Here is a 26,143-nt window from a genome sequence, read left to right on the forward strand (position 1 = left end):
TATAAACGAATCTTTTTAACATTATATCCAGCTATAATTAAGGACAGAATAGCCAACTAATAGCTCAAGATTAATTGATGCTAATCTTTTACATTAACATGTGATTTTTGGCCATATGTTTTTGGAAATGTATTAATGTTAACATATATTCGTATATAAGCATGTGGTCATTGAATATGTTTTTGGAAATGTATACATGAATGATGTTAAATATACGTGACATTTTCACAATTAGTATTAACTTTTGCCTTTTATATCATTCAAGGGCCGTCCGCATTTTGAGAACTAGTTGTATGCAAGGTATATATTTTTATATATCTAATAAACATGTTATTTTTTTTAACAAATCAAGTATTCAAGCGGACTCATTGAGTGATTAAAGGAAATGTTATTTTTTTTAGATTTTGGATTCTAGTATTTGTGTTTGTAGAGTGCGTGAGCATTGTTAGTTAAGAAAACTATAAACAAATAATACTTTATAATCATTCGTTGAAAAAAAAAGGAACACATGTCCTTGTCTTTTTCTCTTTTAACTAGTTGTTAATCACGTGCATGGAAACAATTAACTAACAAAATATAATACACACACCTGTTAAGCTCATCTTTGAGGCAAGAGTTGCTTATTTTAAGGCAAATTTTGATGAGATTTAGTGTATTTATTGATTTATGAAAAATACATGCAGATCTGACCTTGTTTCTTGTTGAAATATCCAATATTCAGTGGCTGCTTTACTTGTTTTGATTATATATTTTCAGTTGTTTGATTCTTTATAAGTTGCCACAGCTTGGTAAACAAATAATTTCTTGCCTATTCTTATGTTATCTGAGCTGGTTTATGCCCTTTATAAACAGTTCAGAAGCTTGGGCTTTGCACTAAAAACCACTTGTTTTCTTTTGTTAAATTGCCGGTCTTTTCGGTTAAATGCCGAGAACTCGCCATGTATGACAAATGTGCAATCAAGAATGATGTTACTGAAGTAATGTTTTTTCTCTCTCTCTCAATGATTTAAGTCTTCATGTTGCCATTAGTCTACTGCAACTTGATTTAATGTTCTTGGGTTATGCAGTTAATAGGTGATACGCCAATGGTATATCTGAACAATATCACCGATGGTTGTGGAGCTCGAATTGCTACCAAGCTCGAGCTTATGGAACCTTGCTCCAGTGTTAAAGACAGGCATATGCCTTTTATTTACATTCGATTTGCATATTCTCCACATAATCTGGGCAAAGGCAAACTATTGCTTGCAAATTAACACCTTTTTGTCGATGTTTATTGATCCACAGGGTTGCTTATAGTATGATTAAAGATGCAGAAGACAAGGGCTTGATTACACCAGGGAAGGTATAATACCGTATTCGAAGATTCTTTGCTCGGTTTAGCTTTCGGGTTAATGCTAATGAACTTCCCATTTGTTCTGCATATATCGAAACAATGCTGGCTAAAGAGTGTCCAAATCGAGCCTATCAGTGGTAATACTGGCATTGGATTGGCTTTCATTGGGGCTGCCTGGGGTTACAAAGTTATTGTCGCATTGCCAGCTTCTGTGAACATCCAAAGGAGAATCGTTCTTCGAGCTCTCGGAGATGAGGTATACCTCACAAACCCGACCAAGGGCATTCAAGCCGTAATAGAAAAGGCTAACGAGATATTGAGGAGCACACCTAATGGTCACATGCTACAGCAATTCGAAAACCCTTCCAATCCACAGGTAGCATCTCTACTGTTATAGCATTTCTAATGTCTCATGAGGTGATGTCTAAAACAAGTATTTAATTCTTTGTTTAAGATTCATTACGAAACCACCGGTCCGGAGATATATATGGAGAGACTCGAAAGGGAAAGTTGATGTACTAGTTGCAGGCGTAGATACTGGCGTTACAATCACAGGTACAGGGAAATTCCTCAAAGAGAAAAACTCAGATATCAAGGTTTGCTCCCCATTGAAACTCAAATTCAGACAACAAAAGCAAATGTCTTGTTTTCATGTTAGTGAGAAAAATTTATTCTTTCCTATACATATAGGTATATGGAGTAGAACCCGCCGAAAGTCCATTCTTGAATGGTGGAAAACCAGGTAAGTTTTTCAAGTCTTTTCACCCTGCATTCTTCTTTTCTACCTTTTTGCTGCCATTGTCAACCACTCAACCTCTTTCGATATTGCCTGTGCCATGCTTGTCAAAGGCCCTCATCCCTGATGTTTTGGATGTTGGCATCCTCGACGAAGTTATCCAGGTAGGTCTCAAAAGCATCATCTGATACATTGATTTTCGAGTATGTTCCCGCAGTAATTTCCTATTCCATATATTTATACTTGCTACTGTCTGTAACTTGTTAGATATCTGGTGACGAGGCCATTGAAATTCCTAGCCCTGAAAGAAGGTTTGCTGGTATGTTCATAATCATTAATCGATTCTTACGACCAGTCTTGATCACTTGTTCTTAGTGTTTCCTCATTTGTTTGCTCAAATGAATCAATCCTGATGGGTTGGTTTATGTGTTGGAAAAATTAATAAATAATTGAATAAAATTGATGTCTTTTAATAATAAGTTATGTCACTTGGTGAACAGACTTATTATTTAGTATAAAATTGCATCAATTCAATTATACCTATTAACTTTTTAACAAATTTCTTCATCAAAAGGTCATAACCTTTTGATTGATTTTCTCTCCCCTATATACATAGGTTAGTTGAGGCACAATCTTAGAAACAACTTTGAGAGACAACTTTGAGACACACTTCACAAAGTTGAATTAGGAAATCACTTAGAAAATTCATTTCAAATTCGTTCTTTCTGGTGATAGAGAAGGCAAGATTGTGTTCGACTTATCACTACGGTTGTGCTACTGTTGTGATCGTTTGTTGTATCCTGGGAGACCGACGTCCAACATTACTTAAAGCACCGAGGAGATGACGAATCTGTCTTAAGGAATCTATTCATACAGGTCTCAACAAAAATCCTTCTTCGGTTTATCGTACTCTACTCATCCGATTCATTGTCTAAATATGAGTAAACCAATTTCTTGCCTCTAATTTAAGTTTTATTTATTTTGTTTTGTTCGATTATATAATAATATTTTTTATTATTTTTATTTTTTATCTCGGATTAACATTTTTTCTAACATTATCATCTGGTGCTGCTGCAACAGCTGCATTTAAGTTGGCAAAGAGGCCAGAAAATATTAGCAAACTTACAGTTGTGAGTTGCATTCACTTCTCCATCTTCATATCTCCTATGGGTTATGACAATTCTCGAAATTATCCAGATAACTTGCATAGTTTCATCACATCAAGAGCTTGTATCACCGATCAACAAATATAATGCTTTTGAAATCCTGGGATGTGTTCGTTAATTTTCTTGATTCTTGAGCTTCTTCTTCTTCTTCTTCTTCTTTTCTCAGGTAATTTTCCCCAGTGCCGGTGAGCGTTCCCTGTCGTCTGAATTGTTTGAATCCCTAAGGCATGAAACAGAAAACATGCCCATTCATTAATGGCGTTATTATCCTCGTCCCCAAAATCTGTTTGCTTTGCATTATGCCATTGCTCGTCGCTTTTTATTTGTACTTTTTGCAATGTTATTCGGATTCGAACGTGTCTGATAAATATAATAAGCGATTAACCGAATTGGTATTGAATAAATTCTACGTTGTCAATCAATTATATTTATATAAATATTTAAATAAACTACTAAAAATTATTAATTTAAAAATACAACCCATCATCGAAAATTACACAAAAGTTACTTTTGTTTAAAATTCTAAAAATTGTTTTCATAGAAAAAAACTACTCAAAAAGTTGTTTATGTTTAATTTTCTTCTATTTTGATGGGTTTTATTTTTAAGTCGTAGATGACTGTGTTTGGATTTCAGAGCTAATGAGGTGGGAAAAGCGGAGGGGAGAAATACAACGATGGTGGTGAAGGAATAAATTAGATATAAAATTATTGTTTAATAATTTATTTGATATTTTAATAATAATTTAGAGGTAAAATTAAATATTAACTTCTATATTAATGTTTCCATATTAACAATTTAATGAGATAACGGTGAGGTGACTATTTTGTTATAAATTGATAACGTTAGTGACCAATATGTTATTTTTGAAATTTTAGTAGAAAAATAAAAATTTACTCAAATATTAATGACCATTTGTATAGTTTACTCTTACTTTTTTTCAATAATGACATGACACTACTTTACGATAAAACATAAATATTATTGTTAATTCTTTTAACGATGAATTACTAAAACAAAATTACAATGTAATGTCAAATGTGATTTAAAAAAATAAATAGTTAGTTAATCAAAAATGAACTATATAAATAGGTGATGACTATATTCTTAGTTTACCCTAAACCTACTTGTTTTTAATTAGGGTAATTACACAAATGGTCCATTGACTATAAAAGGTATTGCTTTGTTGAGTCTTCGATTGGCATCAAGTTGTGTTTGAGACTGATTCGACAATGGTAGCTAATAAATTATCTCTTGACGTGGTAGATTTGTCCATTTTAAGATTTCATCTGGCTGAAACTTAATCCAGTTTGCATTCTAATGTATCTTTTAAAGTTGTTTTTGTCCCGTGTATTTGTAATAAGGTGTCCAATGAGTTAGCATCCTGGGCACTTGGATCAAGAAATGTGTTGTTTTTTGACTCAGTTTGTCCCGAGATTATTATCTCTGTTGTAACTCATGTCATTGATCCTGGTTAATATTTTTTAGGCACTCTTTCCCCTTGTAGTTTCTAAAAAAAAGTTTTTAATGATGCCATTTTCTTAAAAAAATTATTAAAAGTTACAAAATGATCCATTAATTATAGGATATTACTTTGTTGAGTCCCTCGATTATTAAAATTTACAAAATGGTCATTGACTATTCATATTTTCTAAAACTATTCATTTTTTGTTAGAAAAAATGACAGTCACCTGAGCTATACATTAATCTATTGATTGAGATATGAAAAAATTGGTCCTAAAACCATTTTAGCTATATAATCGTTCGAGATTATGATATCAGATTTTACCATATTCCAGTCAGCAAGTTAATATATCCAACTCAGATTATCATTATTTTTTAACGAAAAATGATGATTTTGGAATATATCAATAGTTGATTGACCATTTTATAACTTTTAATTGTAGGGAGACTAAAAAAATAACGTCCTATATTGAGAGATAATTTTATAATTTTTAATAGTTGAGGAGCTCAGAAAAGTAATATCCTATAGTCGAGTGAACATTGTGTAGTTTACCCTTTTAATTAACACTCGGAAGATCAGCATTACTAATCGAAATCCTCGGATTGGGGCATGGGACAGGTATAGTAATTATCTCCTACAAAAGGTCTTGATGTTTCTTAAACGGCGTCGTCGGACCGGTTTTCCCTCAACACCGATAAGCCACTCCCACTCCTATTTTCCCACACCTTCCTCTTTTGACTTTCAAGTTCGGTTTTGACGAGAAGAGTTTTTTCTTCCTCCTCAATTTATTTATTTGTTTATTTATTTAATGATCATCTCTTCGCCTAAAGCTCTGTTTCTTCTTCTCATAGATCTTTCAACGCAAACGAAATAAATAAATAAATAATCAAATTCCGAGACGCACTAAAATATTCTAGGGTTTAATTAATCTCTCCCTTATTGCCACTGTTTAATTTCAATCGACCCTCGATTTCTTCTTCAAACTGTCTCGGTAAGTTCAAAGCTTAGTCTCCTCACTTTTTTTTCTCATTTTGTTTTTTTTCTCCGGTCATTGAATTCGCGGGGTCTCTGCCATATTTTTTGGTTTGCTTATCTATGTATTTCTTTAGTTGACTTAATTTTGGTTAGATTTTCTTTTTCTTTTTACGGATAGCTTGTTTATATGAATGATTTCTTTTTAATATTAATTTAACTAGTTTTTTTTTTTAAAGATTAATTTATATAGTTTGATAACTTTGGTTAAGTGTCTGAATTTTCATCGTGTTCATCGCAATTTTAGAAACCATGTTCAATTAAGAGTAGAATTCAAATTTTAGTTGCAATACTTGCGTTTTTATAAAAAAAAACTTGATTTTAATGAGAGTTTTGTTGTGAATATTCAATCAGTTTCTGCAAAATCATGTGGAAATATTTTTATTTTCAAAATAGTAGATAATTCTGTCTTCTTTGGTAAATTTCAATAGTTATATCTTATTATTATTATTATTGTTGTTGTTGTTGATGATGACTTTTTATTGCATAATACGGGATATTCTTACATAATATGTCCTTTTGATATTCAAATATTTAGTGGGCAATGAAATATATAATTTTCATTTCACTTTTTATCTAGGGGTCACTGCAATGCATCGAGTGCCCAGTGCTGGGAACAATTCTAATTCTAACCGCCCACGTAAAGAAAAGAGGCTGACATATGTATTGAATGATTCTGATGACACAAAGGTGAAGTTGTTTTTGTGTGTGTCTCTCTGCGTGTATGTTTTCCTTCTTTTTTTTTTTTTATCTTTTTGTATGTTCTGCATATAATTATTTTCCCTTTTGAAGTGAACTAGATGTCTTCCTTGGTATTTGGCGATCTTGAGGAATTTGCCTACTCATATGTTATTAGGATTCTAATTGTTTATCTATGTTTTTCACTGTGATGTTGCATTTTTTATTATTGGTGTTTACTTAGTTTTAGAAAGTGCACCTAGGCGCGCCTAAGGCGCAAAGCACTTATGGGCGAATGAAAAAACGTCCCTAGAGTTAGAGGTGGAGCGAGGAACGGGAAGCTCACTAAGGCGCTCCTTTTTGAAGTTTTTGGAGAAGGCGACAAGCGCACCACTGCTGCCTCTTCATGCTATTCACTGTTTTTTGCTGTGTTGTTATAACTTATAGTAAAAACAAACCCAATATAATAAAATAATATAATAAACAAAATCTTGCTATATTTTATTTATATATTTCTTTCATTGTATGCATTCCTGAAGATGGAGGCTCTCAGACTTATAATGATCCATGGAATAGTCATTTAAGTATGTTTTTTTTCTTTTACATGTTTAGGTTTACAGTTCATTGCTATATGTGTTTTTCATCAAATTGAGTAAGAAATTCTTCTTATTGTATATCTTCTATGATGATGAACTTGCTGTATTTGAAATCTATTTGGGTTTGGAGCTTGCAAACATCCTTTTCCAAGATACAGCTTTTCTAGTCTCATTATTGAATGCATTTTATCCTTTGGATTGGCCATAATTCTCATAAAAAAAGCATTTTGTATCTTAGCAAAAGAGGGAAGGGTTAGGATGTTTCAAGTATAAGATATCACATTGTTTGAGGAACCCTAGACTCTGTAGAAGTAATGGATTGCCATAAAGGGCATTTTAGTGTGTTGTAGATTCTTATCCAAGAATTGTAGCATTTGTTGATGACATGTGAATTGCTCGAAACATGTAAAGTGTATGCTAACCAATAACAAATGTTTCTTAAGGGAACTGGAGTAGGCTACCGTGAGAGAACACATATTATTTATAAAGTTTATGCTCATACTAAATTAAAATGAAAATTAACGGTATGTGTTTTTAGTAACTAATTATTTATATTATCCATGCTTCTATCATTATACAATAATATAGGGCAATCATGTTCACAATAAGCTTGGATAACTTTGCTTATGATTTGCATTTTATCACTTTATTTTGGGTATTGAATCTAGGCACTGATGTTTCTCTACTTTGATATACGTATATATATATATATATATATATATTGCAGCATTCTGCTGGCATAAATTGTTTGGCTGTGCTAAAGTCATCTGTCTCTGATGGGTGCAACTATCTCTTCACTGGAAGCCGTGATGGCACGCTTAAGAGATGGGCACTGGGAGAAGATGCTGCCACTTGTTCTGCTACATTTGAGTCACATGTTGACTGGGTACCTTTTTTTTTTCTCTGAGCATGACCACCATATTTTAGACGGTTTCTTTTTATTGCTAACTTTTTGTTGGAAGCATATGATAATTTAATTATTAATCTTTTGGTATACTGCAATGCAAATATCTTGATTTGTTATCAATATGATTATACGAATGATTGCTTATTAACCCACCTGCTCACCAAAAGTAACATCTAGATTAAGTATTCATGTTGCACGTCAATTACATTTATAGTAGTCAATTTGAATGTTGAGAGCTTTTTTTGTCTTCTTTTACTTCACTTCGTTAAATTCACCATCTAATTATCTTATATAACATACATCTCTGTAATTGTGTAAATTATGATTGAGAATTTCCTTGTGCAGGTAAATGATACTGTAATTGCTGGTGAAAATACACTTGTTTCCTGCTCATCAGACACTACTTTGAAGGTTTGTTGTTAATTGGTGTATGACATGTAGCTGTTCTCTTTTTAGTTTGTTAAGTATTGACATGTGCTCTTTCCATGTGATATGCCAGACATGGAATTGCTTGTCTGATGGGATTTGTACCAGGACACTTCGTCAACACTCAGACTATGTTACATGTCTAGCTGCAGCTGAAAAAAATGTAATTTGATTCCTATATCAAATTTTCTTTGGATTTTATTAGCTGCATGGATGAAATGCTCATGTCGGTGTAATATTGCTAATTACGTTTCGTGTTTAATTTGGATGCTTAAGTTGTCCATCAAGGCTTGATTTTTAATATTATAGAAATAGGAGTCACTTTCTGATTCTTTTTTAATATTTTAGAAAAATGTGGTTGCCTCTGGGGGTCTTGGGGGGAGGTTTTCGTATGGGATATTGAAGCTGCAGTAACTCCAGTCTCAACGTCTAGTGATTTAATGGAAGACGATTGTTCCAATGGTATCAGTGGTTCTGCAAGTTCATTACCCATATCAAGTTTGCGAACAATTAGCTCGAATAATGGTCTTACTGCTCACGCAACTCAATGTCATGGATATGTCCCCATTGCTGCCAAAGGCCATAAAGAGTCAGTCTATGCATTAGCAATGAATGATAGTGGATCGCTTCTTGTATCTGGTGGAACTGAGAAGGTAAGTTTTGCTTCTTTCTGAAGTCAGTTTTTATGAAAATCACATGTTTCTCTCCCCCTATGACATCTTGCCAAAGATGGTCATGCCCTTTCTTTTGTTAATCATTTGTTCGTCATATCAATTTCAGTTGCAATTTTAGTTATCTGCCACAACTTCATATAGGTTGTGCGTGTTTGGGACCCAAGAACAGGTTCGAAGACTATGAAGTTGAAAGGGCATACGGACAATGTTAGGGCTCTGCTTCTGGATTCTACTGGCAGGTTGCTATATGAATTTTTAGATCCATAGTCTTTAATAGTATTAGCTTGATTTAGTTGGAGGCCTTACAATTATGGTGCTTTAGTTTGCCTTAGAAGATGCGTAATGTTCATTTGATTATTTTCTCTTGTAACTGCTGAACACTTTTGTAGCAGTGGGGAAACTAGTTGGCTGGAAAATTTTGGAAATTCAGAAAAAGAATATTTTTTTCCTTATCAACAGTCCTATGCTGCAAAATATTTTGAGAGCAATGAGTGTAGAGACTAAAGTCTAAACCATATTATGGCTTTATATATATTTGTTCACTTTTGTTTTGTAAGTGAAGTTGAATTTGAGTGGATCCTTTTTCTTTGACCATATAGGTTCTTTCCTTGATTGACTTTTGGTGAATCCTTTTATTTGTTTCTATCTATGTTCTTCTTCTCTGTATTAATTATATTGGTGAAAAGTTTGATAGACATTTTGTATTCTCCCAGGTATTGTTTATCGGGGTCCTCTGATTCCATGATCAGGTATGTCCAATTTTCACTGTTGCATAACCACATGTAATTTTCAACAATAAAAAGGAAAAGAACTTGCCTTTTAAATGGTCATAATTTTATGTTGTAGACTATGGGATCTTGGTCAGCAGCGTTGCATGCATTCGTATGCTGTGCATACAGATTCTGTTTGGGCACTTGCAAGCACCCCAATGTTTACTCATGTTTATAGTGGTGGTAGAGATCTTTCTGTGAGTACATATTCATACCAAACCTTATTAGCATAATCTTTATCGTTTTTGTCAATGTTTTGGCGTAGAATTTTCCAAGAAACCTGTGCTGATACAGGGCATTTGGCTTTTAGTATTTTAGGATTTATTGAGATTAAAGGATTGTAAATTACTAGAATAATTAGGGGTTCTAATTATTTATATAGGTTGATATTGGATGTAACTAATAAAGATATAGAAAGATAATCCTGGGCTGTGCTGATAATTTTAGTAGTATTTGTAACTGGTAAATTAAGGAAGGATTTAATTTGATAATGAATTTATATTAGTGGTATTTGGATTTATTGGAAGTATTCAAGGTTGGTAATTAGGACAGGGATTGTAAATTAAGTGATCTTGGCTTCACTCCTATGTATTAGGACAAGGGTTGGTTAACAGTTCTGAAAGTTCTCATAAGTTGTTCTGTAGTAATTAAAATAGATCATGCTCATCTGTGGATAATTTTCCTACAAGAACATGGAATTAGTAGGAAACTCCAAAACTGACTTAAACAACTCCTAAGCAATGGATAAAAACCTAACAAATTAAGACAAACTCAAGTAAATATGGTTCCTAGCATCAAATTCTTATCAAACTATCTGCGAATGTATGGCATTCTAAAATGAATGAAACAGAAAACAAATAAAATGCTGCAACTTAAGCTCAAAGAAAGGTAATGTTAAGACTTGGTGTCTATTCTCGCTAAAGTATCTGAATCATTCTGATATCAAACAAATGCAATTTCCAAATCATTTTAGCATGTGATCTTGGCAATTCTTGACATCCTTGCATGTAACTTCTAATAACTACTTTTAACTCTCAACTTGCACTTACTTTTTGCACGTGCTTTAGTTATATTTGACAGACTTGACAACAAGAGAGAGTCTTTTGCTTTGCACAAAGGAACACCCAATCTTGCAGTTGGCATTGCATGATGATAGTATATGGGTTGCAACGACAGATTCTTCAGTTCAGAGATGGCCTGCTGAAGGACGAAATCCTCAGAAGGTCTTTCAAAGAGGTGGTTCATTCTTGGCTGGAAACTTATCTTTTTCAAGGGCAAGAATTTCCTTAGAAGGGTCTACCCCTGTAAGTATAATTTTTGTGCTTCTGTACGATGTGCATTAAATAATATATCTGTTTGTATGTTATTGCTTACTGCAATCACCTTGTTCATCATAAGAACTTTTGCATCATGCATCCTTCTTTAATCTTGTTTATTAATTTGTGTCTAGTATTATTAAACATAAAACCTCTGCATTGTAGTAGCATTCCTTTTCTTTATACACTTTAATTGTAGTGAATTTCTCCTGCCCATTTAGTTGTCAGTGGTTCTATCATTTGTTCTTTACTCACCTAACCCCAAGAAAAAAAACAAATATTGGGTTTTATTTTCATTAATCACTATGTGTTTTGTTATGGATACCTTTTCGAAGTTTAAATGTCTATGGAATTTGTTGTAACATTTTCTACCATTCCCTTTCCTGTTCTGCCATTGTTATTTATTCAGGCTGCAGTTTATAAAGAACCAATCTTTTCCATTCCTGGAACTCCAGCCATAGTTCAGCATGAAATTTTAAATAACAGAAGGCATGTATTGTCTAAGGTAAATGCGGTTGTACTCAATTGTTGTTTCAAAGATATTTTTTTTGGGAAATTATTATTACTATTATTTTTATTATTCTTTGACAGGATACTGCTGGTTCAGTAAAACTCTGGGAGATAACCAGGGGTGTTGTGATCGAGGACTATGGACAGGTGAACTAGGTTTTGTTTCCCATTTTCTGTCCTTGTTCATCGAGTAGAATTGGCTTGCACTTTGCTTCACTTACAAATTTGGTACACACATACACTTGTGTATGTATGGTTATATTATTTATTGAATGTATTTATCCATTCTTTCAATTTCACTGTCCAGGTTTCATTTGACGAGAAAAAAGAGCAGTTGTTTGAGATGGTGAGATAGCTACTCATTGGAAATTATATCAGTTGAAGACAATGCATTTGTTCTTAAGGAATTTACTTTTTATCTTTTCAAAACCAATCTAGGTAAGCATTCCGGCATGGTTCACTGTGGATACCCGTCTTGGAAGCTTGTCTGTTCATTTAGACACACCCCAATGCTTTTCTGCGGAGATGTATTCTGCTGATCTAAACATAACCGGCAAGCCTGAGGATGATAAGGTTTTCAAACTTTTTTTCTATTGATTTTGACAATCTTAAGACCCATATTCCTGTGAGAAGTGGTTCAAGAACCATTTGATTATAATGTGCATCTGTTGACTTGTCTTTGACAGGTTAATCTAGCTCGTGAAACCCTTAAAGGTCTGTTGACTCATTGGATGACCAAAAGAAGGCAAAGACTTGGTTCCCAGGCTTCAGCTAATGGAGATATTTTATCAGGAAAAGATAGTACTGCAAGAAGTCTTGCTCATTCAAGAATTGAGGTAGATGGAAATGCTGAAAATGACTCCGTGGTCCACCCTCCTTTTGAGTTTTCCACAGGTTCCCCTCCGTCAATTATCACTGAGGGTTCCCAAGGAGGTCCTTGGAGAAAGAAAATTACTGAATTGGATGGAACCGAGGATGAGAAGGATTTCCCTTGGTGGGTTTTGGATTGTGTATTAAACAATCGGCTACCACCACGAGAAAACACCAAGTAACTTCTTTGACCTCATTAAACTTTCCTTTGCTTAATTTAATGTTAGTAACAAGTTTTTGAGGAACTGCATACATGTGCTGAGGCAATGTTAGGAAAGGGCACTAATTTCGGTTCTCTAATTAAGGCCTAAGTTTCTCAATTGCAGTTCTATTTCAGTTGATTTCATAGGTTTCCCAATATGATTTTATTTCAGTTAATTTCTTTCCTTTGTTGAACATTTTTTATCCTTATTCGGACAAATGGAGTAATAAACCTAACTCAAAATTTTATCAAAACCAAAGAGATCTGGATCTCTCTTTAATTGGTCCTAAGGTTTTACACTCCCTTTGATGAGTATTATCGACTTGGATGGTGCATGATGACCTAATCAGAATTCTGCAATTATCCCGACTTCAAACTCGAGGACAAGCAATATCAGTACCTTTAGATTTGTAGCAATATATCAATATTATTTTAATAATATAAAATTTAAAAAGGTAAATATGAAAATTAGCAAAATGATGGTGTGGTTTAAGTTTTATATTTTATAGTGCGACCCTATAAATTAAATAAAGCATATTTTTAGGAATTCAGAGAAACTACCTCTTTAGGTGAAATCTGAATGAAGAATTTCTGTTGCTCAAATTCATTTTTGAACTTCTCCCTTATTTTTGAAAACCTTGATAGAAATTAAACCCCTCAGTAAATCCTTTATCGAAACACAACCAAAGAGATTGGGTCTCTCTCTAAAGAGTTCTAAGGTTTTAGGCTTCCCTATTGATCGCCCTGACACAATCCTGTTTGCATGTTAGGTAACAGTACATTGAACTGTTTATTGCTTGACCTTGTTGTTGATGTGTACAAACACTAGGATTAACTTATCAATGTGTCATTAAGTCCATAGGTCAATATGCTTTTTGTTTTTATTGTGCCTGTAGTCCTTATTGTTTCATATTTTTCTTGTGTCTGCATTTCTCTTTATTTAGGAGAAAAAGAAATATATTTTTGTATTGTTGCACACTACTGTTACATTCAGAACCATGGATAATTATTTATTTTCTTTATTCTTCTCTTTCTCTCTTGATGAAGTTTTACTCTTCATTTTTTTACAGGTGCAGCTTCTACCTTCATCCATGTGAAGGTACTGCTGTTCAGATCCTCACTCAAGGGAAGTTAAGTGCACCTCGTATATTGAGAATACATAAGGTATGCCTGTTTGGTTTTTCTGTAGGTCCTTTTTTAGCATTACATGTGATTATAGAAAGTAGCACATGTTTGATTCTATAAAAATTTAGGTCAATTGGGTTACTACACTAGAATCTGTTTCATGCTTTGGAGCATGGACTGCAAAATGGCTAAAAGAATGTTTGGTTAATGAAAATACTATTTTAGGATACATATACATCGATAGTATCTTTAACTTTGTTTTAGCCGACACAATATATCAACAAATTTTCCTATCAAAAAAAAAATATATCAACAAATTTGAATAGTTTTCTGTATTAGCTTTCTTGAGCGCTGGTTTGCTAGCAATGTGTATTAATGCTGAACAGTTTGTACAATAGAGTATTTTTCTTCCTATTATAATGTATGTTCTCTCCCATACGGTTATGTAGGTTGTTAATTATGTCATAGAAAAGATGGTGCTTGACAAACCAATTGATACTGCAAATACTTGTGGGTCATTTGCTCCTGGACTTGGAGGACAATTGCAGCATTCAGCTATTGGAGATGGATCTTTTCGATCTGGATTGAAACCTAGGACAAAGCTTCGGCCTTCTGTTGAGATTTTGTGCAATAATCAGGCAAGTAAACCACATATTAGATTTTATCATGCCATCGGCTTAAGAGCCTTGATCCCTTTTTCAAAGCTGTAGTTTATTTCATCATTTTCCGGTACCAATAATAAATCTTACCGGTTCATGTTTCAAATCAACATACTAAGGTTATTCATTCCAACTTGTTTAGTTCAACTTCAAGCCTCCTATGATGATAACTCATTCGATTGCTACTATATGTCCCAGGTCTTATCTCCAGACATGAGCTTAGCTACTGTGCGAGCATACATTTGGAAGAAACCTGAAGACTTGGTACTGAATTATAGAGTGGTTCAGGGCAGGTGACTTTATCAACTTCTGGGAGCAGGTGAGTGGCTAAGTTACCTGTATTGCATTTAACTAGTGCTGTCCAAAAGTTGGTCAGAACAGAATTTCCAGGCCGAAACTGGCTTAGTCTATTGAATTGGGTCTGTTAGAACTGGTTCGGTGCTTGGTTTTAAAAAGCATAAAGCGCCTAGGGTCCTAGACGCTGAAGCGCTAAGCGAAAGCAATCGCTTTATGCACACGAAATGCCAGAAAGGCCGAAATTCACAAAAAAAAATACAGATATTTATAAATTATCTTATAAATACTTAAATATCAAAGTGTCAATGCATATATTAAAAACTTATAAGTACTTAAACACCAAAATATAATTCTCAATTTACTTATAAGTTATAAACACTTAAATACTTATATACCATTAACCATACGACTATACGAGCATATTAATCTCAAAAGATGGTCTACACCAAAAGTAGTCTAAAATGAGATGAATAAAAGTATTTTTCTAAACCCTCGATTCCTTATATCCTCTAAATCATCATCGTCATCGTCATCAACTCGGGCAACACCATCTCCATCACTAGACACTCCAATATCTTCTTCCATCTCATCTTCATCAAATAAGCATCTACGAGATGGTCTACTAGAGATAGGATTATGAGTAGGAGATTTTCCTTTGTCATTTCGCGATGGTCCAGCTCCATCATTCACTACTTTTAATGCTCTAGTTAGATAACTAGGCTCATATGCATCGGAAGCGTTAGCAACATCACTCCATGTCAAATCCTCACCAACAAACACCGACTCATCATCATCTTCAAATTCTTCGATTACCTCCTATTTCAATCGCATTTTTACCCTAGCTTGCCTAAATTAAAAGCCAATCTAAGCCTGATAATCTAATAGCCCGTTAAACCCTAAACAAGCCCAAAAATCGTATTTGCTAAAGCCCAGAATTATATCTAAACTCGCGATTAAGTGCCGATTAGCGCTTTGCTAAAAGAGCTGCAAAAGCGTCGATTACTATCATTTAATGAATACGTAGTGCTTTTGCTATGCTGAAGCACCAGGGGCCTCGCTTGAGTTGCTTAGCGCTTTAATTGCGCTTAAGCGACGCTTTTTTAAACACATGTTCGGTGTAAGTTGATTATTAATATCAGTTTTAATTTAACTTTGACCGAAATTCTGTTTGTCGTACAGAATTTGAACTGTACCCTTTCTTATCTGTTGGGCACAGCAGGTTTGTTTCAGGATATCAGTCATACTGTTGTAAAATGTTAGGAATTGTATTTTGTTCATCCGAGGTTGCGTATATCAGAAATATATGCTGGGTCCTTGTATATTTGGAAAGACTACCGGTTTTTAAGCTGGGGACATTCTCCAGACTTCATCAAGACGATCATCTTTAATGTTTTCGAAGTCTATCGTAAAGTTTTGGTCTCTGTGTAGTGCGTGCTTTCACCGTACATCCGAGAAAAAGCTGTAGGGTCGAAATGCAAGCGGCAGAACAATTTGTAAACTCCGGGGTACAATCAGCTGAAGGTGAAGTTCGTGCAAAAAGTAGGGTATATGATGTCGAAAGCTCTGTAGATTTGTATTGTGAGGGAGATATAATAGATTGTTAGCAAGTATGTTTACTTTTTCCTCTTATTTTTTTCACCTGGAAATAAAAAGGACAATTAATTTGTGTTATTCTGTCTTGATTTTCTATATCATTTTCTTCTAAATTGGATCAACATTAAAACTTATTCAAGGTATAATATAAAGACTATAAGCAACATTACCCAAAAAGAAAAGACATTGGATATAACAATATCTTAACGTGGCAGCCAATTCATAACTTTATATTTGGTATAGATTTGAGAAAGCGTTATTGTTAGGTATAGATCTGGAGCACGTGAGTGGATGGATGGTTTAATTGAATCAATTATTTTGTCGAAGATATATCCAAAAAAAATTGAAAATTCAATGAACCTGCGAGAATTAATTTAAACAGTTTTTTTAAAAAAAAAGACAAAATGATAATAAAAAAATTATAAATTGAGTATAAGCTCAGTTGTATAAAGGATTAAGATAATGAAAATCATAACTTACGAACACTAAACTATATTAAAAAAAACAAAATATAATACTGTCACACCACAATTTAAGGGCAAGTTTTAAGTATCGAATTAAAGTCGTAACAAGGAAAAATTTGAGAACTAAATTGTAAATTCAGGGACCTGAACTCGAATTTTCTCATTTTTAATGGTCAGTGAATTTTAAACCCGGTTACCCCAAAAATCCTCAATTTTAATCTCCAAATCTCTAGTCCCAAAGCACACCCCGTCGGCATTCATCGCTTAAATTCGTCGCCGTATGACCGTCGTTCGATACACTGCCACCCCCGTTCGAACCGTCGTACTGCCTAGACCAAAGTCCGAGCATCGTCGCGCCGTGAAACGCCTTATAACGACGTGAATCGACTATTTTTTACGCGACAAAAATCCCAAAAATTTCGCCGTTGTTTTCATCGAATTCCAGCCGACCTAGTCAACGTTGCCGTTCACCGCCGTTTCCATCAGCTTTAATGGCGACGTTCGAACAAAACCCGACCAGTTTCATTCCTCGTTGTCGTGCCTTCGCCGATCCGTCGTTGGGTAATCACCGATCGGTTGTTGGTGATAGTTTGGCTTGGTTTAGTTGATTTAGGAATGTTTTGGTGTAAGAATGCTAAGGGAGTGTTCGGTCGTCCACCCCAAGCCCGCCGTCGCTGTCACACGTCGCCACCCGCTCGTGGGGCTTGTTTTGGTCCAATGAGTTTTCCAGAACCGAGTCAACCTAACCCGCCTACTCTACTCGACTCATCCGACCCGCCTGATCCAGTCCAGTCACTGACTCAACTCGTTGACTTGTCTGAGTCAACCTGCTGACCATTGACTTTGACCCAAAAAATCAATTTTTTCAAAAAGCCCAATTTTATGGTTTTAAACATCTGGAGTCCGAATCCGAAGTCCGTTTTGCTAAATTTGCACCTGGTAAGCCATTTTTTTAATGATTTACCTTCAGATTCAATATGGTTTCCCAATTAAGTTTAGTTTCTAACGTAAATTCAGTTGCTATGTATCCGAGGAATTATTGGACGTTGAATTCAAGTTCGAGAGTGATCGAATGGAGATTAAATGTTCGATCGGTAGAGTAAGGAAATCGAGGTAATACATTACTTCCTTATGCATGCTTTTATGAAACATGTTGGAAATTGGTATATACAATGTTGAATATGATTGGTCTCATCTATATAGTAAATTATTTCTAAAATCGATCCGAATACGATAAAAAGTTGTTAACCGAATATGACTCTTATGGCTCGTGTAAGAAACTAAAAGATCGATAAAAAATAATACTACTAAATTCAGTGATTCGATAATAAATGAATTGATTTCAAGATCCGTAAATTTTGATAAATTTTATTTAAAGGTTAAACACCGATGTTATTTGGATATGAAATTTCCAAAAATACTATGTGGTAAAAATTTTGAAAATGCCCTTGTACTGTAAAAGGACCAATACATCCCCTAGTAGTGAAAATAACCTCCAGTGATCAAATGAACAAAGTACTCTGAACTCTAAAGGAACTAGAATACTTTCAAGCCTAAGTTATCCGAAGTAATGCCACTGATACAATTGAACGAATGACGATAACACCTTAAAGGGTAAAAAGGACTATGGATGAATATGATAAGGGAGACGACCTAAGAACTTATATTATGATCAAGATGTATTGAATGTAAGTAATGTATGTAATCGAATTTGCGGAAACGATCGAATTACTCAGGAAACTCCTAAGCTAGCGGGATAAACTTGAATATTAATTGAATTAAGTACCCCGATGACCTTGAATTAAGTGAATAACTTGGATAAGTTTGGAAATACTGATGATCTTATATGTTGTATCGTATATTAGGGTTTTGAACCACAAATCAAGCACGTCGACATTTCCTAACAACGTTGCAATGTCGAATTGGAATAAAGATCATTGAAATACATGTTCGTCTCCCTAAGATCCATTCCACGATGATTCTGAAGATGATCAATTCGACAAGTATTGTCTGTATTAAAAAGTGAATACTCTGGAAGTGCAATGATTTGACTGGTTGACATGCATCATTGATGGAACTTGTACAGTTCGAGTTAACTTGATATTTCAATTGATCGACACAAATCGTAAATGCCCTGAATCTTCTTTTCTCCCTTATCAGCTCAAATCACTAAGAATTCTCCAAGAACCTAATGCCCAAAATGCCTCTGATTTCATGAACAATGGAATCACTCCTGTCATATCTGAAAACATAAGTAACTCAGATGTGAAGGATTTTGAATACCTTTCTGATTACATAGTGCCTCCGAAAAATGTCCAAATATTTTATGATCCTGATAAATCACGTTATGAATAACTAATGATTCTGTCAGCTAATGAACTTTTTTTATAGTGATTCTAATTTTCGGCATTCTATCGGTATACTGAAGATCCATGTTTCCCTGCCCGATAGGATTATCAAGTACCTCCGAATAATATATGGAGCCTCTAGTGTGTTCCCTGATATGTTTTCTCTGATTTCTGTTCTGATCTCTGCTCTAATTTATGGTATCTTTGTTTACTGACTGAAACTATTTTTATATGTGATACTTTGGGACTCTGGTATAACTAAAGACTCTGGCAGGTTCAGTCGTTGTTGGTAACTCCTTGTATAGGTTCAACACCGACTGGTAATTCTTTATGGACTTAAGGCGACCCCTGGGTAGTCTTTATGGCCCCGAGATCTTTTTTTGGGTAGGCCATGTGGCCCCGATATTTTTCTTGGGTACGCTCATGGCCTCGAGAATCTTTCTTGGGTAGGCTCTCAGGCCCCAAGGTGCTCTATTAGGTTATGTAGTTTTGGGGAACTGCATATGACGTTCGGTTGGAGGGTTTTACTATGATTTTCGAAAAATACGTTTTAAACTTCTATTGTTTTAAAAAGATCTGTACCTTTTCACTAGTTTTGTGGGAACACACTAGACACCCTATTCTGATCTCCTGAACCCAGTCATCCGAAATATTTCCCTCTAAACTGAAATCTTACTTTCTTTTACAATCTAAGATATCAGTAGGACCTCAGCTTAGCATATATCTTTCGTGTAGATGTATGAATCAATAAGGAAACATATGTTTATATGTTATCTGCATGTTCTTCAGTATCATCTGGTAGTTCTGTATTATTGAAATTTCCAAAGCTCACTCTGTTACTCACCTTTTCAGGTTAAAAGGATTTAACAAGTTTAACTATTGACATCAGTAAGAGAGTTCTACCGGCTTTACTTACGGAGTACGGTGCATGTGATTAGGGGGCATGTAGCTTATATTTTGTTTTTATATCCAAGTCTAGAATATGTTTTATTTCTGAATATTGTTAAATTTTATTGTTGTGTTTATAAATTGTTTTATGATTTTACATGTTTTAACAAAAAATTTAAATTTTATGGGATTTTTATGGTTGGTCGCTCCGGTGACCCTAATGTGACACCTTAGATCAGATCGGGTCACCCGCATCGATATGTGGGGTGTTACATTTAATGGTATCAGAGATTAGGCGTAGTCGAATTTTTCTAGATAGATCGACTGGTCGAATGTCATAGGATGTCTGATTAGTACATTCCCCTAGACTACAACCGTACTTCTCTAAGCCAAAACTCCAAAGTCGAGTCCCTCTCTGTAACGAGCTAACCTAAGTTTTCTATTCGTTAGGGCTCGACCTATGCATAAAGGAATATTAGTAACATTTGTCCAAATTCTATAAAGAGCCTCAAGAGTAATGTGAGAGTTACTCATCCGAGAAATTTTGATCCGACTCTAGAAATGAAATTGGGATATGTTGCCGCTCTATGAACCTAACCTCCTAACCAAGGTCGAATTGATTCCATAAGGATAATTGCGTTCAGATTTTTTTATTGGGAATAAGGAAGAGTTTTGACGAGAATGTATATTCAGCTGGATAAAGATTAGTAGAGGACACATACTTCTGTAAAAGCTACTTGAAGATATTGAAGACCTGATAGAAGTTTCATTTTTGCATTTCTATGACTAGAGTGAATTTCGAGGATGAAATTCTTTTAGGAGGGGAGAATTGTCACACCCTAATTTAAGGGCTAGTTTTTAATTGTCAAATTAAAGTCGTAACAAAGAAAATTTTGAGGACTAAATTGTAAATTTTTTAAAAGTTATAGCTTAGTTTTAGAACTTGTGGGAAATTCAGGGACTTGAACCTGAATTGTCATATTTTTAATGATCAGTAAATTTTAAACCCGGTTACCCCCCAAAAATCCCCAAATTTAATCTCTAAATCTCTATCCCCAAAATACAACCCTCATCGACTTTCATCGCTTAAATTCGTCGACGTACGGTCGCTGTTCGATGCACTACCATCCCCGTTCGAACCATTGTACTATCTTGACCAAAGCCCGAGCATCGTCGCGCCCTGAAACACCTTTATATTGTCGTGAATCGATGATATTTTACGCGACATAAATCCTAAATATTTCGCCATTGTTTTCGTCAAATTCTAGCCAACCTAGTCGGTGTTGCCATTCATCGCAGTTTCTATCAACTTTAACGGTAACATGCAAACAAAACCAGACCGATTTCATTCCTCGTTGTCGCACCGTCACCGATCGGTTGTTGGTGATAGTTTGGCTTGGTTTAGTTGATTATTGGTATTGATTTGAGAATTTTTTGGTGTAAGAATGCTAAGGGAGTGTTCAGCCGTCTTCCTCGATCCCTATGTCACTGTCACTATCACGCGCCGCCACCCGCTCTTGGGGCTTGTTTTGGTCCAAAGAGTTTTCCAGAACTGGGTCAGCCTGACCCACCTGCCCAACCCACCCCACCCCACCGACCCGCTTGGTCCGATCCAATCACCGAGTCAACTCAACTAAGTCAACTCATTGACTTTGACCGAGTCAACTCGTTAACCGTTGACAAAAAAAGTCAAATTTTCTAGAAAGCCTTATTTTATGTTGAGTCCTAATCCAAAGTTAGTTTTTGCCAACTTCACACTTGGTAAGCCGTTTTTCAATGATTTACCTTCAGATTCAATATGTTTTCTCAATTAAGTTCAATTTCTGACGTAAATTCAGTTGTTGTGTATCCGAGTAATTATTGGACATTGAATTCAAGTTCGAGAGTGATCAAATATAGATTAAATGTTCGATCGGTGGAGTATAAAAATCGAGGTAATACATTACTACCTTATGCATGTTTTATGGAACATGTTGTAAATTGGTAGATACAAGGATGAATATGATTGGTCTCATCTATACAGTAAATTATTTCTAAACTCGATCCGAATATGATAAAAAGTTGGTAATAGAATATGAATCTTATGACTCGTGTAAGAAACTGGAAGATCAATTGGAAATAATAATAAATTCAGTGATTCGATAATAAATGAATTGATTTCAAGATCCGTAAATTTTGATAAATTTTCTTTAAAGGTTAAAAATCAGGATTATTTGGATATGAAATTACCAAAAGCAGCACTATGGGGTAAAAATTACCAAAAATAGCACTATGGGGTAAAAATTACAAAAATTCCCTTGTATTGGAAAAGGACCAAGACATCCCCTAGTAGTGAAAATAACCTCTAGTGATCAAATGAATAAAGTACTCTGAACTCTAAAGGAACTAGAATACTTTCAAGCCTAAGTTATCTGAAGTAATGCTACTGACAGAATTGAATGAATGACGATAACACCTTAAAGTGCAAAAAGGACTATGGATGGCCATGATAAGGGAGACGACCTTAGAACTTATATTATGATCAAGTTGAACTGAATGAAAGTAATATATGCAATCGAATTTGCGGAAACAACCGAATTACTCAAGAAACTCCTAAGCGATCGGGATAAACTTGAATACTAATTGAATTAAGTACCCCAATAACCTTGAATTAAATGAATAATTTGGATATGTCTGGAAACACTGATGATCTTATATGTTGTAACATCCATAAGGGTTTTGAACCACAAATCAAGCACATTGACATTTCCTAATAACGTTGTAGTGTCGAATTGGAATAAAGACCATTGGAATACCTGTTTATCTCCTTAAGATCCATTACGTGATGATTCTGAAGATGATCAATTTGACAAGAATTGTCTGTATTAAAAAGTAAATTCTCTGGAAGTGCAACGATTTGACTGGTTGACAGGTATCATTGATAGGACTTGTACAGTTCGAGTTAACTCGATATTCCGATTGATCGACACAAAATGCCTTTGATTTTCTAAATAATAGAATCACTCCTGTCATATATGAAAACACAAGTAACTTAGATGTAAAGGATTCTGAATACCTTTCTAATTACATTATGCCCCGAAAAATGTATGAATAATTTATGATCCTAATAAATCACGTTATGAATAATTGATGATTTCGTCAACTAATGAACTCTTTTGATAGTGATTCTAATTTTTGGTATTCTATTGGTATACTGAAGATCCGTGTTTCCCTGCCCGATAAGATTATGATCTTTGCTCTGATTTCTGATATATTTGTTTACTGATTGAAACTATTTTTATACGTGGTACTCTGGGACTCTGGTATGACTGAAGACTCTGGTAGGTTCAGTCCCTGCTGGTAATTCCTTGCATAGTTTCAACACCGACTGTTAATTTCTTATGGACCTAAGGCAACCCTTGGGTAGACTTTGCGGCCTCGAGATATTTCTTGGGTAGGCCCTGTGGCCCCGAGATCTTTCTTGGGTAGGCCCCGTGGCTTTTCTTAGGTAGGCTCTCAGGCCCCAATGTATTCCCTTAAGTTATGCAATTATGAGAAACTGCATATGACGTTCGGTTAGAAGATTTTACTATGATTTTTGAAAAATACATTTTAAACTGTTACTATTTTAAAAAGATATGTACGTTTTTTACTGGATTTGTGAAAAAAGAGCATCAACAATCTTATCTTAAAGCTATGAAGAATCTGCATAAAGTAATTAACACACTATTTATGAAAACCATTCCTTTTTATTGCAGAAAGATTCTAATTCGGGTTTGGAAAAAGGCGATGAGTAATTATAATTACAATTCTTTAATTCTTGTCCTGTAACTGAACTTTACAAGAATTCTGCCTGGCTATAATACTTTATGATAACATATAATATTTTAAATATATCAAAAAAATTAAATATATTTCTATCCGACACTCATCTGAGTTCTTATAATATATTCTAATTTTTGTTGAACTACCATTTTTTTTTCATACATTCACATCAAGGGAAAGTGATTCTATTCTTCGTCTCCTTGTTCTGATAAGAATGGGCACTGAATTCTGCATTGTGAGGGTCAAATCCATATCAGAATAATGTGAAATTTGCATGTTTTCAGACAGTTAATGGAAGTCATTGTCTTACAAATGAAACGAATCTAATTCTGTAAATAATTTCCTCAATGGTAAAGACTGGGATTCTCAAAGTGTATGGCATAGGATCCTCAAATTGATGATGTTATTCTCTCTTTCGTCACTCGAACTAAGAAACACCGAAATTTTCCTATATAAAGAGACCTTCAAACATCTTCGATAAGTACGAAAGAAAAGTCCAAAGAGTTTTAGAAAGAAAGAAAAAAACAATGGACGGATATGGTTACACGTACCGGGGCAGCTACACGACCTACAACAGCGGCGCTGTTCCGCGAGGCGGCGCCGATGGGTGGAGCAAAACAAGTTATGATTCGGACCATAAGTGCCAGCCTGTGTACATTGATTCCAGTGGGAGGAGGAACCCGGTCAAGTCATACATTACTCCGACCGGCAAAACCGAGTATTACGTTACGAAAACCGAGGTCGTGGAGTTGCCGACTTATGTGACCGAATACAAGCAAAGCGCTCCTATAAGAGTCGACATGGCGAGAGACTACGGTCATGTTGAGCGTAAGCCGATCACTAGGCCCTTAAGCCCCGAAAAATGGCGGAAGAGCTCGAGTCCGGTTTGGTATCACGCCGAGGATAAATGGAATCCACCATCGAGTCCTGTTCAGTATCATGTTGAAGAGAAATGGACTAAGCCTTCTAGTCCGGTTCGGTATCGTGTCGAAGAGAAGTGGAACGGCCGGCCTTCGAGTTTGAGTCCTGTTCGGCATCATACCGACGAGAAATGGATCAACCGGCCTTCGAGTCCGGTTCACGAACGTCCGCCACAAGTTGAGGATTTCCTTACCAAAGTCCAAACCCAAGCTAGCCGACCAAACAAGTTCGGTCCTCTCAGCGCAACATATTGGCGTCAGACACCAACCGGAACCACTGAAACCGGCGGCGGTTCATGGTCTAAGCCAAATCACGGTGGGTCTAATAATCTTAGCCAACCAACGAGTGATATTGGCACTGCCGTGGAATACTTAAAGGAAGCTGTTAAACCACCCCCTTCCAGGTATGGATATCCCAACACCATTGACAGCAGAGAAGCTGACAGAAGATACGGCGGTGCAACTGTCGGACCCCCGCCGATGGGCAGTTACGGCAGAACCATTGACAGCAGAGAAGCTGCACGAAAATATGGTGGCACGGCAGTGTGAAAAAGAAAACCATTTATGCATACGATGATATGAATGAATAAGAAATAAATTGTTAGACCGTGTCAGTTTATTTACTTGTTTTTGGTTTGTTTGATGATATTTTAATGAAGTTTGGTCGGAAGATGGCTCCTTTATGTACTACAATAAGCTACCAAAGTTGATGGTTTTATATATGTTTGAGTAAATTATTTATTTAGTTGTCATTTATTTTTGTTTTTAGTTTTGGGTTATCACATAACCTTTTTAAAATTTATATTTAATATTTGTTTGTACTTTATTAAACTTTTATATCATTTTCCATGTCACTATTAACAACCACATTTATTAATTAATTTTATCAATAAAAATAAAATAAATTATATTATCAAAATTAAGAGATTTAAACCCCAATTTAGAATGTCAAACCATGACCTAAGTATGTCATTTATACTAACTTTATCAAAATGAAAATATAACATTACATATAATCTAAAAGTATAAAATTAAATAAATGGTCTAATAAATAATTTATTTTTAAAAAATCACTCTATTCTCAACCAGATCTTTATAACTAACAGAATATATATTGAAAAGACTATTTTAATTTCAATTTCTGTAAAATAATAATAATAAATTTTTTTTATTTATAAATACAGAAAATAACGGAAAATGGAACTGAATTCTAACTTGATCTGCAATTCACTTGTATTTAACCTTTGAGCATTTTCTCCGTTGATCAAAACACAACAAATTTTGTAATTTTTTACTTTTTTCTTATCATCACTGGCTCAATCTGTAGACAGTGAGAAATTCAACACGAAATAAAAAAGACCTT

The 26,143-nt window shown here is 34.8% G+C and overlaps 1 long non-coding RNA gene and 2 pseudogenes across 1 annotated transcript; 2 read left to right on the plus strand and 1 right to left on the minus strand.

Moving 5' to 3' along the window:
- The first annotated feature begins 927 nt into the window (after positions 1-927).
- LOC120124685 lies at positions 928-3,516 on the plus strand (annotated as a pseudogene).
- Positions 3,393-25,623, minus strand: LOC120124686. Its single transcript, XR_005516295.1, has 3 exons — positions 25,613-25,623; positions 21,197-21,203; positions 3,393-3,521 (listed from the first exon to the last, which is right to left on the minus strand). It is a non-coding gene; the product is annotated as an uncharacterized LOC120124686 (long non-coding RNA).
- Positions 5,455-16,164, plus strand: LOC120124682 (annotated as a pseudogene).
- Positions 25,624-26,143: the final 520 nt, after the last annotated feature.

This window comes from Hibiscus syriacus, unplaced genomic scaffold (assembly GCF_006381635.1).
Source record: "Hibiscus syriacus cultivar Baekdansim isolate YM2019G1 unplaced genomic scaffold, ASM638163v2 tig00110422_pilon, whole genome shotgun sequence".
In the NCBI taxonomy this organism is placed as follows: Eukaryota; Viridiplantae; Streptophyta; class Magnoliopsida; order Malvales; family Malvaceae; genus Hibiscus; species Hibiscus syriacus.